We start from the raw sequence: 16,266 nt of genomic DNA on the forward strand, positions 1-16,266 counted from the left end.
ATTCAAAACTGGACTGTGTCATGTAATGAATGTAGTGGGGCTGACTTGGACCATTCATCATAGGTCAGTTTCTCAGCTGGAGATGGAAGGGCTGAGGGGTGGTAGATTTTACCCCGAGGGGATATTTGGTCATGTCTGGAGACAGTCTGAATTGTCTGGATTGAGAGTGGAGGTACTACTTTAATCTGGTGGGTAGGTCCCAGGGATGGTGTCAAACATCATACAATGCACAACAGCCTGATGCAACAAAGGATTATCCAGCCCAAATTGTCAGTAGTCAACATTAAGAAACCTTGGTCTAGTCTATTTTGTAACAGGGTTACCTAGAATTTGTTTAGAATTGTCCACCAAAAAGCAGCTCAAGTGCCTAATAGATTGCCTTAGAACAAGAATCCAAGAGAAAAACACAAATGAAAATGAAAAGCACAAACAAAATGAAAAGTATGGTTGCTGTGTTTTTTGCCTGGGTCTTATCCCTGTCATCTGCTTACAAGCTATTTCAACTACAGCATATCACTGGTAAGCATCCCCGCTTCCCCCCACTCCTGTTTCACCCCAGCCACTGCATTCTGGGGAGAAATTGAAGAGGTAGAATAATGTCCCTGACTTCCAGTGGGTTAATATTCTAGGCCTGTAAATAATAGAATGGGGTAGATTTAGAATGTCTTTTCTGTGACAAAGAACAGGAGGGACAGGAGAGGAATTGTGTCATGATGTTCTGGAATTCAGAGTCAGAAAGAATGAAGATCTTATCTGTTGTAAGAAACCAGTGTGGAGTCTAGCAGTTATGAGCTCAGACTTGTCAGGTGGATAGAGTTGGTGGTATTGCATAAAGTGGTAGGATTCTGAAGCAAGCTAAAACTCTCTTGAATGCTCATTTCTCACCTGTGAAGTGGGCTTACTTGTATCTTCCTCACACACTTATGAAGACTTTGTGGTATACTGAAGTTATTTTTAGCTTTCATGACCTTTTTCGCAGAAGAGAAGACCGCAGGTCAGCAGCATGGATTAGAGGTAAACAACAAGTCCAGGGATGTCTGGGTGGCTCTGTTGGTGAAGTGTCTGACTCTTGATTTCAGCTCCGGTCATGATCTTACGGTTGTGGGATCAAACCTTTTGTCAGGCTCTTCATTCAGTGGGGAGTCATCATTCAATGGAGATTCTCTTTCTCCTTCTACCCCTGCCCCTCCTTTCTCTCCAGTCACATGAGCACTCTCTCTCAAATAAATACGTTTTTTTTTAAAGGTAAACAATACCAAAGGACTAACGGACACATGAAAAGGTGCTTGACATCCCTTGGCATCAGGGAAATAAAAATCAAAACCACATGAGATACTGCTTCACACCAGTCAGAAAGGCTAAAATTAACAAGTTAGGAAATGACAGATGTTGGCGAGCATGTGGAAAAAGAGGAGCCATCCTACATTGTTGGTGGGAATGCAAGCTCGTGCAGCCACTCTGGAAAACAGTACGGAGGTTCCTCAAAAAGTTGAAAATAGAGCTACCCTATGACCCAGCAATCACACTATGGAAGAGCCCAGACGTCCATTAACAGATAAATGAATAAAGAAGATGTGAGATACACACACACACACACACACACACACACACACGAATATTATGCAGCCATCAAAAAAATTGAAATCTTGCTATTTGCAACAACATGGTTGAAACCAGAGGGTACTATGGTAGGTGAAATAAGTCAGAAAAGACAAGTATCATGATCTCATTGATATGTGGAATTTAAGAAATAAGGCAGAGGATCATAGGGAAGAGAAGAAAAATTAAACAAGGCAAAACCAGAGGGAGACAAACCATAAGAGACTCTTAATCTTAGGAAACAAATTGAGGGTTGCTGGAGGGAAGGTGGGGGTGGGGAGTCTGGGTGCTGGACACTGGGGAGGTTAGGTGTTGTGGTGAGCACTGTGTTGTGTGAGACTGATGAATCACAGACCAGTATCCATGAAACAAATAACACATTACATGTTAATAATAAAAATAAAATAAAATCATTCAGTAGCTTCACGGCAAAATAAATAAATAAATAAATGGTAAACAACAAGTTTGAAAAAGCCAGAGGTATACCTGAAATCTGGCCTAAGGTCAGAGTTCTGCCCATAACATGGGCCATACAATTCTCTCCTTTGATTCCCCTGGGCACTCCTATTGCATTAACACTGGATGCATATCAGCCTCCATCACACACCAGGTACTATTCTGGTTACTAGAGACACAAACACAAGTAAGACAAAAGCACTAGAATCATGGTATGGGTTGGGCAGATTTAAAGCTGAGATGGTCTTTGAACTGGCACTGAATAGTGAAGAAAGTTCGGATGGGGTGGAGCAGAGAAGCCCCAGAGACTCTAGAAGCAGTAAAGGATAGTGTTTGGGATCTGCTGGTAGTTGAGCAAAGAATTGCAGGATTCAATAGGATGTTACATAGTCTGTCTTTTATGAGTGGGAATACTTTATGCTGATCTAAAACTTCAGTTTACAAAGCATTCCCACATGCTCTGCCACCACTGCTACTACATCATGATGAAATGAACCTTTATTGAGGACTTACTATGTACCAGGAGCTAAGGTGAGCATTTTACAAGAACCAGCTTGTGTATTTTAAACAAGCAAATGCAGTCTATCAGGAAGATGCTACTATCAATGTGAGGAAGGAAATTATTAATTTATTTGTTAATTATGAAGAAACTTAAAGGGGATTTAGTGCCAAAAATTTTTACACCAAAATTTACATACTAGTTAATAGCATGTTTTGAATAAAACAGGCATCTTTGACTCCATGTCCAATGCTGTCTTAATTAACAGTTACATATATGTCTCACATTTCCCTTTCTTCCTTATGTGTTCATTCCTTTCAAGATTCTAAATTCTCTAAGGGCGAGGGCTATCTGTCATTGTGTGTCCTTGCAGTTTGGGTAGGGGTCAGAGATAGGGATCAAGAATTAGGTGTCTAGAGCAGAATCAAGATTTAGGAAATATTGGTGAAATTTAATAAAGATTTAGTCCTGGGAATTATCTCAAGGGAGTACTCTTCTTTAAAAGGTATTGGTAAAAATGGAATGATCCTGGGTATGAAAGAAGCAGCTCAATTTGAAAAAGTGTGATGATTGTAGTGTTTATCAGTGGGAGAATTAATAGAGAGAACTCTGAATATTACCTTATCTGGCCAACCTAGGCTGTTTGCTTAGGTTCAGGCCATATGTGTAAGATTCCAATGAGTTTTCATCAGCACATGTGTCCCCAGTGAGTCTTTGAAAGAATGAAAACTTTTCTAAGTACTGAGCTTTGCTTGCTGGGAAGTAAGAGAAGTTACTTCAATAATGCTGCCAGTAGTTCAGTAAGGATTGAAGTAAAGAGTTGAAGCTTCCCCATCCTGGTGCCCATTAGCCTAGTGGGCCTCTAGATATGTGCAAGTGTCTGAAAACTCACAGAGCAGGTGGCAACAACAGGGATTTTTTTTCTCTTAGAACTGTTTTTTTAGATGAGGGTTCAAATACATTTTAATACTTGAAAATTATAAACACTTAAAGATCACACACTGATTATGATATTATGATCTAACATTTTGATTTCAGGGACTTGCATCAGGATCTTGGGTTCTTGATGAGAGGGGTTGAAGATGTGTACATATAGGAGGGTTGTGAATGACTGGCTAGAGACAGGATGTAGTAGATCATATTTTCCAAGATGGCCACATCAAGGTCTTTCATCCTACATACTCTTCTTATAATTTGATATCTACATGCTTCCTATCAAGAAGTGGAGTTAACATTCTCTTGGAATTTGAGCAGGCCTGGGACTAGAGAGGAAGTGATGTAATTCCTGAGGCAAGGTCGTAAAAGAAGATAGAGCTTCAACATGGTCTCTCTTGGGATACTTGTTCTGGGAACCCAGCTGCTATGCTGTGAGGAAGCAGAGGCCACCTGCAGGTGTTCTGGCTGAAAGCCGCAATTAAGAGCTCAACAGACAGTCACCATCAATTGCCAGGCACATCAGTCCTTTGAGGTGACTTCAGTTCTAGCCACTGACTGCAATTGCATGAGAGACCCCATGTGAAACCCTTAGCTGAACCCAATCAACCCCAGGACCATAAGAGATAATACTGTTATAGCCACTTAGTTTGGGGATGATGTGTTACACAGCAATAAGTAATTGGAACAACTAGTTCACTCACTTCCTGTACTATGTTCATTTTTATAGATTAAACATTTTTATGCTTTTGTTATATATAGCATACATACATTACACGTGAGAAAAAGCCAGTGATATGATATATAAAACCTTTAAAAAGGTTTGCTAAACTCTTTAGGCTTTATATATATATGTGTGTGTATATATATACATACATATGTATATGTGTGCATGTTATATAAATATAATCATAAATATAATCATATATATAATCATATATATGTGTACATATATATATATATAGAGAGAGAGAGAGAGAGTGCATGCAAATGGATCTGAAAGCATAATTCAGACAGTTCCAAATCCTACATCATAATTTCTCAAATTTAATTTAGAACTTTGCATTTCTGCTGACATTCTTGTTTCTTGTTTTTTGCTGAAATTGGTTTTTAATGATAATCTTACTGCTTGTGGGCATTTAAACTATGAATTCTGAGATTAGCAGTAGAAGTTGAGTTAGAGAGATCTCATCATATTCAGATAGCTGAATAGCCAAGCAAATCACTCTGTGAACTGTCACCCTTACGGCTGATAAATATCTTTAATCCTATTCAAATATATTCTACTTCCAAGGCAATCCATAATATGGTTCCCCCCCACCATCAATTCTATTTGTGCAGGTTGCCAAAAAACCCCAAATTATTCTCCCTCCTTTAGATACATTATCAGAATATATCAGTAATATATCAAAGGTGTACTTGACCCAGGTTCCTACCTCCTCTCAATGGAGTAGGTTAAAAAAAATACCTTTACTTATATGGTATGAAGACACAGGCAAAATCATATATAGGGTCAATACATCCTGTGAATTGGATTCAGAGGAAAGACTTCTCTCTCTCTAAATTGAGTTCAATCACCTAAATAGGGCAAGTGAAAGAGAAATAACAAAGAGAATGGTCTGATGTTGGCATAAAGCTGAGGCCAGTTAATTGAGTATTAGTTGATGGTACTGGGTCCAGATTGCTAATGGTATATAGTATAGCCATATCCTGACTCCTGGAAAGAATTTTCAAGATTCCAATGATAATTTAACCCTGCAGACTAAGTCCTCAGACACTTCCATTGGCTTCCTGTCTAATTGCTCTACAGTTAAAAAATAACACTCAAATAAAAAGAAAATACACCCACACAAGAGCTCAACAGTAGTTAAATCTGAGTAAGGCATATGCTGAGCTCCTAGCCCTTGGAGTTACAGATGAAATTCAATTCCTGCTCTAAAGCTCAACATATAGATGTATTATATTAATTTGCTAGAGTGGTTGTAACAAAGTACCACAGACTTGGCTTAAACATCAGAAATATATTGTCTCAAGTCCAAGATCAAAGTGCAACAAAGCATCTTTGGTTGACCAAACTTTATCCAAGCTTCTCAAATGTCTCCTAGCCCATCTGTGCACTTCCTTGTAAAATGTAGTTTTAGCAAGAATCCCGCTAGGCACTTCATCTTCAGCCTTGATATCTGATCAGGTTCCTCACGTTCCATCATCCCCTAGTTGATAGATATCTAACTCTGGCCTGTCTTCAGCAAAAACACAAACACAAACACAAATAAAAACAAAAAACTCCCCCCCAAAAAACCCCCCAAATCCATTAAGTTTATTTAGCCAGAACCTCATCCTTACTCTTAAAGTTCCCTCTTGGTAATTTTCCATCCACCAATCACCATCCTGCATCTTGGCTGTAAATTTCCACTTGCTCATGTTGTGTTTGGAGTTGAGCCCAAACTCTCTCCACTGTAAAATCCCACCACACTAGTCTGCATGCTTACTGTGATGGTCCTGAATCCTTACCATCTTCACTAATTGTCCCTGAATACATTATTCTCTTTAATGGGTGCTGGTAGAGGTGTATCCTTCTGAGGGCTGTAAGGGAAGGGTCTATTCCAGGTCTTTGTTCTTCATTTGTAGATGGCCATCTTCCTGTTCACGTGTCATTTTTCTCTGTGTGTCTCTGTGTTCAAATTTCCCTTTTCTATAAGGACACTAGTCATATTGGATTAGGGTCCCACCCTAAAGACCTTGCTTTAGCTTGATTACTGTATAAAGACCCGATAGTCAAAAAAGGCCACTTTCTGAGGTCCTGGGGGTTAGAACTTCAACATAAGAATTTTGGGGGAAGGGAGGTACAATTTTACTCATAGCAAGTGTGATAGGCAAATAGAGAAGAAAGTGCAGTGTAAAAAACACAATGATAGGAGGACTTGCTGTCTTTCTGGAAAGTCAAGGCACATGCAATTAAGACAATAATTCAGCTGTGTGTAGTACAGATCCAGAGACTTCTAGCATGACACCGCCTTCAATATCAGGGGTCAAAAGGGATCCCCAGAATTGTACACACTCCTTGTAAAACACCCTCTGAGTTGCCCCACACTACTTACGGTATTCTCACTACTTTCTGCCTAGAGGCTTCAAGACTGTTGCCCCTAATCATGGTTTCCACCATATGAAGCCCAGTTCTGCCCTCATCTGTGTGCTAATTCCCATCAGTCTATGCAAAGACTTCTTCTGGAAAGACTGCAAAGACTACCTTCTGGAAAACACAAGCTGTCACTGGCAAAATACCCATACCCTTGACCTCCTTTCTAAATATTCTCTTCACTTTAGCCTGTCTGAATCCTGGTACCACCAAGGAGGCTGTTTCCTGAGCCACTCTTTCAGCTGGTAGCCATTTTTCTCCTACAGCTCTCTTATTATTGGGTCAAGAAGTGAGGTATGAGTCTTTCTTGCTCCATATACATTCTTCTTTTCCCTTAAAAAGAAACACCTTTGAACATTATATCTTCACGTTATAACCTTATACTTATCTACTAACTCCCAGGGCTCTCAAGTCTTTCTTACTTCTTGAAGATTTTAGCTCCTGGCTCACTCTCTACAAAAATACTCCTATTATAACTCATGATGAGTCTTATATCCATATAGGAAATTATTCTAAAACCTTGGCCTCTCAGTTTCTTGACCTCCTCTATTCCAATTATCTTGTTTCCCACTTACCTCAGTCATGTGATTCCCATGGTCATCATATTTAAAACTTGCCATTTTCAATACTTGTTAGATAATCTTTACCTCCAGCATCCCATTCCATCCTATACCACCATCATATATTTCAGGACCATTCCTCTAGGATCCCCATTCCTTCAGCCCCATCAGCTCCTATAGTTCGATACTCTTTTTTCACTGTCTCTCACCCTTTCCTGATGACTGCAACCAGCTCCATGTCCTTAATTCCTTATTCAGCTAAAATGTTGTGGACAATCATTAGAGCAACTCATTTACTTATATCTATAACATCCTCATCCTCTCTCATTTTGATAATGCCAGCAGAACAAATATAATTTCTTAAATTCACCTCTCCACCTATTCCACATCTGCATGAGGATATTGAAAAACACAGTCCTTGTTTCCTGGACTGACTTTAAATCCATGCCTTTATACCCGTTTTCTGTTCTTTCCTCACCAACCTCCCAATGATTTTACTCAACCTCATAGCTAAATATTTCTTGGAAATTTTGCATTAGGGAACACAACTCCTGTTGTCATGATTTAAAATTCATTTTATACATGAAGGGTAAAATTTATTTAAAAGGGGACAAAGTTATTCTTCTTTAAAAAGACAAAATTCTCCCTGAGAAGTCTTTCAGTAGTTACTTCTGCAATTGCAGTTTAAGAAGTAGTTCATAAAAATTCAGAAAGTTTAGGTAACTGAGATTTTATTCCAACTGATGAATCTGAAAGATCTGGTAGTTGATGCTCTAATTGGACAACCAGGACAGAATTCTTCATAAACTAAAGAGAAAAATCAGTTCTCTAAGAAATGTGGGCTCATCAACTTCTTTTTAGAAGAAGATGTCACCCCTTACCACTCCTAGTTTTCTCTCAGGCAAAGTACTGTTCTGCTTTGGACATACTTAATGGGCCAGTCATAGTTACTCAAAATGTTCAAATGCAAACTGATGATAATGTCTTCCACTTAACATCATCTCTGTTTTCAAGCACTGCATGTGAATTTGAGATTTGAGAAAAAGTATTTATATGTCATGTATATGTATTTTGTGTGTGTGTGTGTGTGTGTGTGTTTGCTTTTACTTTCTGAGAGACTAGTTTCCAGTTGTAGTTTGACTTGCATTCCCTTCCTTCTCTTAGGAAATTTAATACCTGACTCTAATCTAAACTCCCTGTTTGTGTAACAAAAAAAAAAAAAGAAAGAAATAAAAAGAAAAGAAAAGAAAAAGAAAAACTGAAGTGAAACTGTGGACCCTTCCTTAATCTTGAAACAACCAATTACCTACTCTACCTATTCATAGGTTCTCCTTCCCTTGTTGGTCTGCTTCATGGATTTCCCAACATAGAATAGTATCTATTTATCTAAATCAAATACTTTCCTTAATAGTACTTCAAACTACTTTCTGGTAACCACCTGTAATTGTGATGGACATTGCTGATGAAAGGTAGGATTCTCTAGAATTTAATGGAAAAAAAAGAATAAAATACATTTTGATGAATTTTGTTGATATTAAAATGAGTGATTTTTTAAAGTAAAACTTTATAACTATTTTCAAGATCACTACTGGGGAAAGGTAGTGGTTTTAACACTGGAAACGCATATTTCCACTTCCTTAAGTTCTCAATTCCCTTCTATAAAGAAAGGAAAGCATAAAATCCCTACTGGTCACTAAAAGTACCTGAGACTGAGTCTACCTGGAGGATACAGGGCCTGCTATCTCAGTCTTTTTTTTTTTTTTTTTTAAGATTTTATTTATTTGAGAGAGAGAAAGAGAGAGAGAGCATGAGAGAGAGATATCACAAACACAGGGGAGGAGCGGAGGGAAAAGCAGACTCCCCAATGAGCAGGGAGCCTGATGTCTACTCAATCCCAGCACCCTGGGATGATGACCTGAACTGAAGGGAGACACTTAACCAACTGAGTCACCCAGGTGCCCCAATGTTATCTCAGTCTTAATGGTTCCAGTGAATCTGTTGGTTTTTCATCTAAGATGCTCACATCTCTTTCTTAAGTATGAGAAACATATAAAAATTAAATAGGCAATACTTGGACAAATTTGGGACTTGTTATTCATAGTCAAATCAGTAAGATCTTGTCTGTCCTTTTCATCTTAAAGAAAATTCCATATTTTGCTTAGATTTCTAGATAGTGTACATATTTTTCTGTCTTTATTGAACTGATTATTTATTTAAAAATCATTAATGTAGTAAATTTAATTAATAGAGGCTAACATTAACAGATGTTAACATTAGTTAAACAAACTGTCCACTTTGTAAAAACGTTCTTATCATAGGTATTATCTTTTTATACCCTGCTGAATTAAAATTGTTAATGTTTACTTAGGATTTTTGCCTCTATTTGCATGAGAGAGATTAGTCAATAATTATTTCCTTCTAATAACCACCTTTTGTAAAGATTTTGGTAACAAGGTTATCATAGTTTCATAAAATGGCTCAGGAGTACACATTTTTAATATATTCATGAATAGTATATGATTAAAATTATGTCTTAAATGTTTGGCAGACTTTCCTCTTGGAACAGTGTGAACTAGAATTTTCTTTCTTGGAGACTTTTAATCTCTTTGTTTTTGATGTTTTGCAGCTTCACTGTAATCTTTTTAAGTGTGGATTTCTTTGTGTTTTTTTTTATTCTGTTTTGGATTTTAGGGCTTCCTGATTCTGAGGATTAGTATTTTTCTCCATTCTTTACATTCTGTCCTCCTTGCACTCTAAATATATTTATTTTATTCCTTCTTAAACTCTTCTCTATGTTTCTCAGTTTCTCCTTTATATTTTCCATCTTCTTGCCCTTCTGTGCTGTAATCTGAAATTTTCCTTTTAATCTATTTTTCAGTTTTCTAGTCCTCTCTTCAGCTGTGTCTAATTTTCATTTGATTTGAGTTTTGTTCATTATTTACTTACTGTTTTATTTCTAGGAGTTCTATTTAGTTCTCCTTGGTTATATGTGTGCATGTATGTATGTATGTATGTATGTATTTAAATAAGCTCCATGCACAGTGTGGAGCCCAATGTGGGGCTTAAACTCACAACTTTAAGATCAAGACCTGAGCTGAGATCAAGAGTCAGATGCTTAACTGACTGAGCCACCCAGGCACTCCATCCTTCATTAGTTTTTAAAGTCTCTTGTTTCTGGCACACACTTCCATTTCCATATTTTATCTCTTTAAACATATTTTTAAATTATGTTTAGTCAGCTAACATATAGTACATCATTAGTTTTTGATGTAGTGTTCAGCGATTCCTTAGTTGTGTATGACACCCAGTGCTCATCACCATACATGGCCTCCTTAAATACCTTTCACCCAGCTACCTCATCTCCCCCCACTTCCCTTCTGTAACCCTCAGTTGTTTCTCAGAGTTCAAAGTCTCTCATGGTTTGTCTACCTCTCTGATTTTATACTCAATTTATATTTTATTTCTGATAATTATATTATCTAAAGTCTTATTTATGGAGTCTTGTTTGTGCATATGACTAGGTTCTCCACTGTAAGCTCATGACATATTATCCATGGCATTTCTTTGAAGGCTGGATTGCAGGTGGGTTTCCATATAGGATTTGCATCTCTCTGTAAAGTTACTGATGGAGTCTTCAACCCAGGGTTACTGTAAAGTGCATTCCTAACTTGAACTTTGTGAATGACTGCAGAGTATAAATTTGGTTGGTAAACTCATCTGATGCCTGGTGTTGTTATAGATTTTCAGGGAAAATATTTTCCTCCCAGTGCCAATTTTCCTGTTTTACCCAGATAGGCAATTTTTGTTGCTTCTCCTAGGGTATGAATGAATGTTGAAGAGCTAGGACTTTTTTCCTAGTTTGTATTTACACTTTATGCTAGGAGATATTCCTATTAAATTTGCCATCTTGAGAGAGATTCTCTTAGTTTGGAACTCCTGTTCATTTAGAGATCATAAAGTTTAAGATCAACTTCAGCAAACACCCTCAGGGTAAATGCTGGCTTCAGTAATCAGCTCACATCTCCTCTTACTTCTTTGAGTGATTTTTGATGTCTGTGAATTTTTGGCATTTCTACTATCTCATATAAGCATTTAAAGCTTTTTAAAAATTCCACTATTTTCAGTTCTTCTTAGAGACAATGTCTATTCAGAGTTTATAGTCTATGATCATGTATAGAATTTCCAAAAGCAAAACTCGGGAGTCCTTTTGAGGACTGGAAAAACCATAGCTAGGCTTGATGTTTTTTATTTAGCTGAGCTGACATATTAAACTAATTACAAGTTTCAGAAACAGTAAAGCATATATTTGCTGCTAATGTCATTCTGTGGCTTGGGTCTTAATTATATAAGAATGTCAATTTTCTTTTGTATAAGAATGGGAAATAATGATTATTTGATCCTTTTAGTTCTTTGAATTTTTAATAAATAGGCTTCATTATTTAACTTGTTTTCAAAAGCCTAAACCAAGCAAGAGTTTAAAGACATTGCTTGTGTCTAATCTGGAACTTGTAGAAACTTAAAAACTAGTTAGTGGAGAAAATGCTAGAAATTTACATAATGGCTTATAGATTTTTAAAATAAATTCTTTTTCTTTTCTCAGTACATGAAAAATCAAGAGTACACTGTGCTTGAAATTTATAAGTTCTCACAAACATTTTTTCTACATGTTGACATAAGAGTAAAATAAATGAAAAGCAACAGTCATCTCTTAAGGGATTACAAGTCCAGCAAGGAAATGGGAAATAAAACTTTCAGTCTAACATTTAAAAGGCTCAGGTTTCATAAAAGGACATGAGTCTTTGGAGAGTTTTTCACTGAGACAATGCATGTCTCAAGTGGAGGCTTTGGTGTGAAAGATCACAAGACATCATTTCTTCAGTTTAATAATCCATTTAATACCATCTTTCAATCCCATTTCATGCTCAGTAAAGCAAGAATAAGTGAACTTTTTGCTGACACTGGTTTTGTTGAAGAGCTTTTGTTTATAAAACGGTGGCGACATGATCTTATCATGGTCCATCATTATTGGGTTGCTTCTGTCCCCCATCCAAGTAATGCTTTCCTGTGATGTGTGCAATTTTTTCATAGCAATGACTCCTGTCTTATGCTAAAGTGGTTTGACAGTACTTGTTCGCTTTTAGAAGAGAGACACATTCCAACATTCTGCATCAAAAATCCATTTAAGTGTTCACCTTTACTCAAACATCTCTGAATTCTGAGAAGAAAATATGAATTCTACTGTTTAAAAATGAACAAAGACAAAGGAAACTCTGGACACTGAACAAACTTTGGGGGTGCTGCACAGTGGGTACTTGATGACTCTATGCTGAAGCTAATTCTTCCATGAGCTTTGATTACCTATGAAACACAGGCTGACAAATTACTAAGAAAAGGAGTCGGGGGAGTCGAGCAAAGAAAACTCAGCCCTTAGCATTATGTCTACTTAACATCTGTGAATGTTATGTACTATATATTTCTATTTTTCCTGTCTGAGATTCATAATAGTAATCAGAGAATGATATGAGTTTAGGATCAAAGATGTTTACATGGGGTATATTTTAATGGCCTGACTCAACATTTGCAAAGGAAATTCATTATTATGGCTTTCATAAAATTTGTATACTATGACAATTTTATCTTAAATTTTTATAGCACTTCATGGGCTGTTTTCACACAGTAAGTAATATTGCTCTTTCTTTTTTAAGATGAAAGAATGGAAATTTAGAGACCAAATGAATGATCTTATCAAAGTCTCATAGCCCAGTGTTATTAGCAAAGCCACATTCTGAACGTAGGTCTTCTGACTCATAAATCAGTGCCCTCTTTGTCACACCAGCCATGCTCTTTGGCATTCCAGGATTCCCTGATGTCCCTCTGATTACTGTCCCTCTATCACACTTGGAAGGGCACCAAAAATATCACACAGATCAACAAATAGTTGATCTAGGCACTCACCACAAATCTGATCCCCAGTTTAGGAGATTCTTTCTACCATATCACAAAATAAACATAAATTTCTATGCACAGCAATGGTCTATTATGGATTCATTAAAATTGGGCAATGGATACACACACCACTAAATAACTAAAGAGACAGTTTAGAAAAATATTTATGAATGATAGTTCCCAGAAGGGTTTCACATCATGAAGAATCTAACAGATATAAAATGTCCACTGTATGTGGAATGTACTCCTGGTAAAAGTTCTTTGCCAGAAGGACCTGAAGAGAGGGGGAAATATAGGACGTGTTTAAAGGAATATCAGATTTCAACCACCATCAGCATAAAGGTAGAGGGATGTAGAATATCTTAATAACTCTGATGTGTACAGAAATGTTTGGAGAATAGAGAAAAATATTACACTTAAAAGTAGGGAGCTGTGTTTCAGGGAAGAGAGCTGGAAACCCAAATCAATGACTGGGATCAGCCCTTATACTGTCACGAGAAGCAGGAGTCTTGGGGTGAGTCTCTAGTCCTTTCTGAGCCTTGGCATTCTCTGTAAATGTGGGATAATGACTTATCCCACAAAGTGGTTTAAAGGAGTAAATTAGATTGAGTGTGAAAGTGCTTTGTAGATTGTAAAACAATACACAAGGTAAGGGAGTGTGAAGGACTGCTTGTCGCATATGTCTGTAAAACTTGGCTATGGATTTTGTCTTGATGGTACCAAGCACCCAAGTAGTAAAACCACCTTCCTAAACTGCTTTGGGTGCTTTACAGACAACGCTCTTTCTGCCATCCCTTTCCCAATACCCCATGGTTGTTCTTTGACTTGATGCACCAGTTTGTGAAGCTATGTGTCAAATGTCAGATGTGGCATTGGGAAATGGTGCAGTAAGTTTTGTGCCTCACTAGAGCATTACTGAGTATTTTGTACACTTTGGTAATGCCTAAGTCAGTCACCACTAAGAGCTGTGTTCATGTGATAGCTCCCATTCACATCTGAGATGCTATGTTTGTTTACACCTGAAAAAATATTTTCATTAAAATTTTTTTTTTCAAGAAAGTGCATCATTCTTTCTTTCCTACTCCTGGCTCTTTGTTCCCTTTTTTGAATTCCTAGAACTGGGCATCATACTCCACAAAATTATCATGGCAACCACGATCGGTTTCCGTTTGCTTAGACACATTTTCCTCAATCATGGGCAACAGAATGATAAAGAGTGGACTTCTATAACATGTAGCTCTTCCCATCTTCATTGGCAATGCTGTCAAAACAAGCATAGGTGAGTTTTCAAGTTATCTGTGAGGTCAACTGGAAATCAAAAGGCATGAAAAGCAGTCAGTTTGCATTTAACTAGGGGGTCAGTAGAAAAGAAAATAAGACATTTATTGCATCTAAGAGTTCAGTCATATGCCAGATATTAATCACACTCCCACATAATTAATGTTGTGCTTGTGTTTTGACAGACGGCTTGATACAAATTAGAAACCACCTTAAATCTTATTCAAGATTCTTTTTTAAATGTCAGTACTGAATTTCATACAGTCTGACATAAGAGCATGTGTATAAGGTGTAGAGACAGACTGCAAAGAAGCCCCAGCAGTTATTAACAGATATGTAAAGCAGTATAGATTTGGGGGTGTGCTATATGACTCTGTCTCTGCTCCAACTTTTACCTGTATCTGGGATTGAGACAGAGAAGAAAGCTGATCAAATGTACAAATGAAACAAAGATGGGCAGGATAACGAACAAGCACGACAGACTCAAACTTAACAGGAAAAAAAATCTGGCATTGAGAGTAGATTTACAGTAAGTCATAGGTAAGAACCAAAGATCCTATAATGAAGAACTGAAGGCTTCAGTTTCACTGAAGGTGATATGGTTGCAATGAATAAGAAGACATAAAATTAGTCTGTGTTGATAGGAGGAAATGTTGAAAGATACCTTTTGCATCTATTAACAGAGTCCGTCCTTCCTCAAAGGCTGCACATTAGAATAACTGAGGAACTTTTAAAATAAATTCAGGTTCCCTGGGCTTTCCACAACTTGTCTACATTCTTTTTCTGAACATCTTGCAGCTACCTCTTCTGGCATATGATGTGACTGTTATATTCTTGTGGTTCTAAAATCTTTTATTCTATTCCATGATATTTTTGTATATCTGATTCAGTATCTTCAAAAATTAACTTTTACATTTTCCTGAGATTACCTCCATTCTGTCAAGAACTAGCTGGTAAGACTTGGCTTTATTGAGTATTGGCATTGCTGCAAAACACGAATGTTCTTGGCATAATTCCTCACAACTGCCTCCCTAAGTAGTTTCTCTCATATTTCATGATTTGGTTGAAAACCCAATATGGTTAGGAAAAAGATGTGCATAAGTGAAGCGTAATTATATTGATTCATGTTCAGCTGATAAAGATTTATTTGTCCTCAAGGCATAATAATGGCCGAGATTTGCCCATGATCAATAACTCTTGAACCGATAAATCTTGATATTGGCAACAAAAGCCAATATCTACTTAAACTTTTTTCAAAGTGTTGTTATAATATGCTGATGGCATGAAACATATGGGCACATAAAACATAGTCTCTTGAGCTTTATGTTGACACTGTATTTGTATCCTCTAAGAGTTAATATTCTAGATTCCAGTGACATAGAAGCAACCTGCTGATCAAGGGGAAAGTTAATAATGAGGACTGATAGTTAATAACAGTTTTTAGAAGAGCAAATAAGATTAGTGTATGTGGAAGCACTTTGTTGAAACACAAACCACTGTAGAAATGTGAAGTATAACAGAGTTTGCCTATGGGTTTTAAGCTTTGTGCAGCATGCTTGCAAAATAAAGATTTTTTTTTTTTTAAAGAGCAGGAATAGAAGATATGAGTGGAAATGAGGCAAAAGGAACAGTGACAACACTATATTGGGTACCTAGCATGAGCCAGGAGCTAAGGGGATTATATGATGTGTATTTTTATATTTCATTCCCATAGTCCTAATAGGTTCAAGCCAAAACTCAAGGACAACTCAAATTCCTACAGGTTTAGCCTAAGGTTTAGGCTAAGGAACTGGTTCTACAGTTTTAAGTAGCAGAGCTGGCATTTAAGTCCATGTTTGTCTAAACCCAAAGATCATGGT

At 37.1% G+C, this 16,266-nt stretch overlaps 1 long non-coding RNA gene across 1 annotated transcript in view; it reads left to right on the plus strand.

Annotated features, from left to right (window-relative positions):
* The first annotated feature begins 748 nt into the window (after positions 1 to 748).
* The window catches only part of LOC106005817, a 35,430-nt gene continuing 19,912 nt past the window's right edge, over positions 749 to 16,266 (plus strand). The window contains exon 1 of the long non-coding RNA XR_001179461.2: positions 749 to 1,014. This is a non-coding gene — a long non-coding RNA (uncharacterized LOC106005817). The remainder of the gene's footprint in view (positions 1,015 to 16,266) is intronic.

This window comes from Mustela putorius, unplaced genomic scaffold (assembly GCF_011764305.1).
Source record: "Mustela putorius furo isolate JIRA1106 unplaced genomic scaffold, ASM1176430v1.1 tig00003863_pilon_pilon_pilon, whole genome shotgun sequence".
Classification (NCBI taxonomy): Eukaryota; Metazoa; Chordata; class Mammalia; order Carnivora; family Mustelidae; genus Mustela; species Mustela putorius.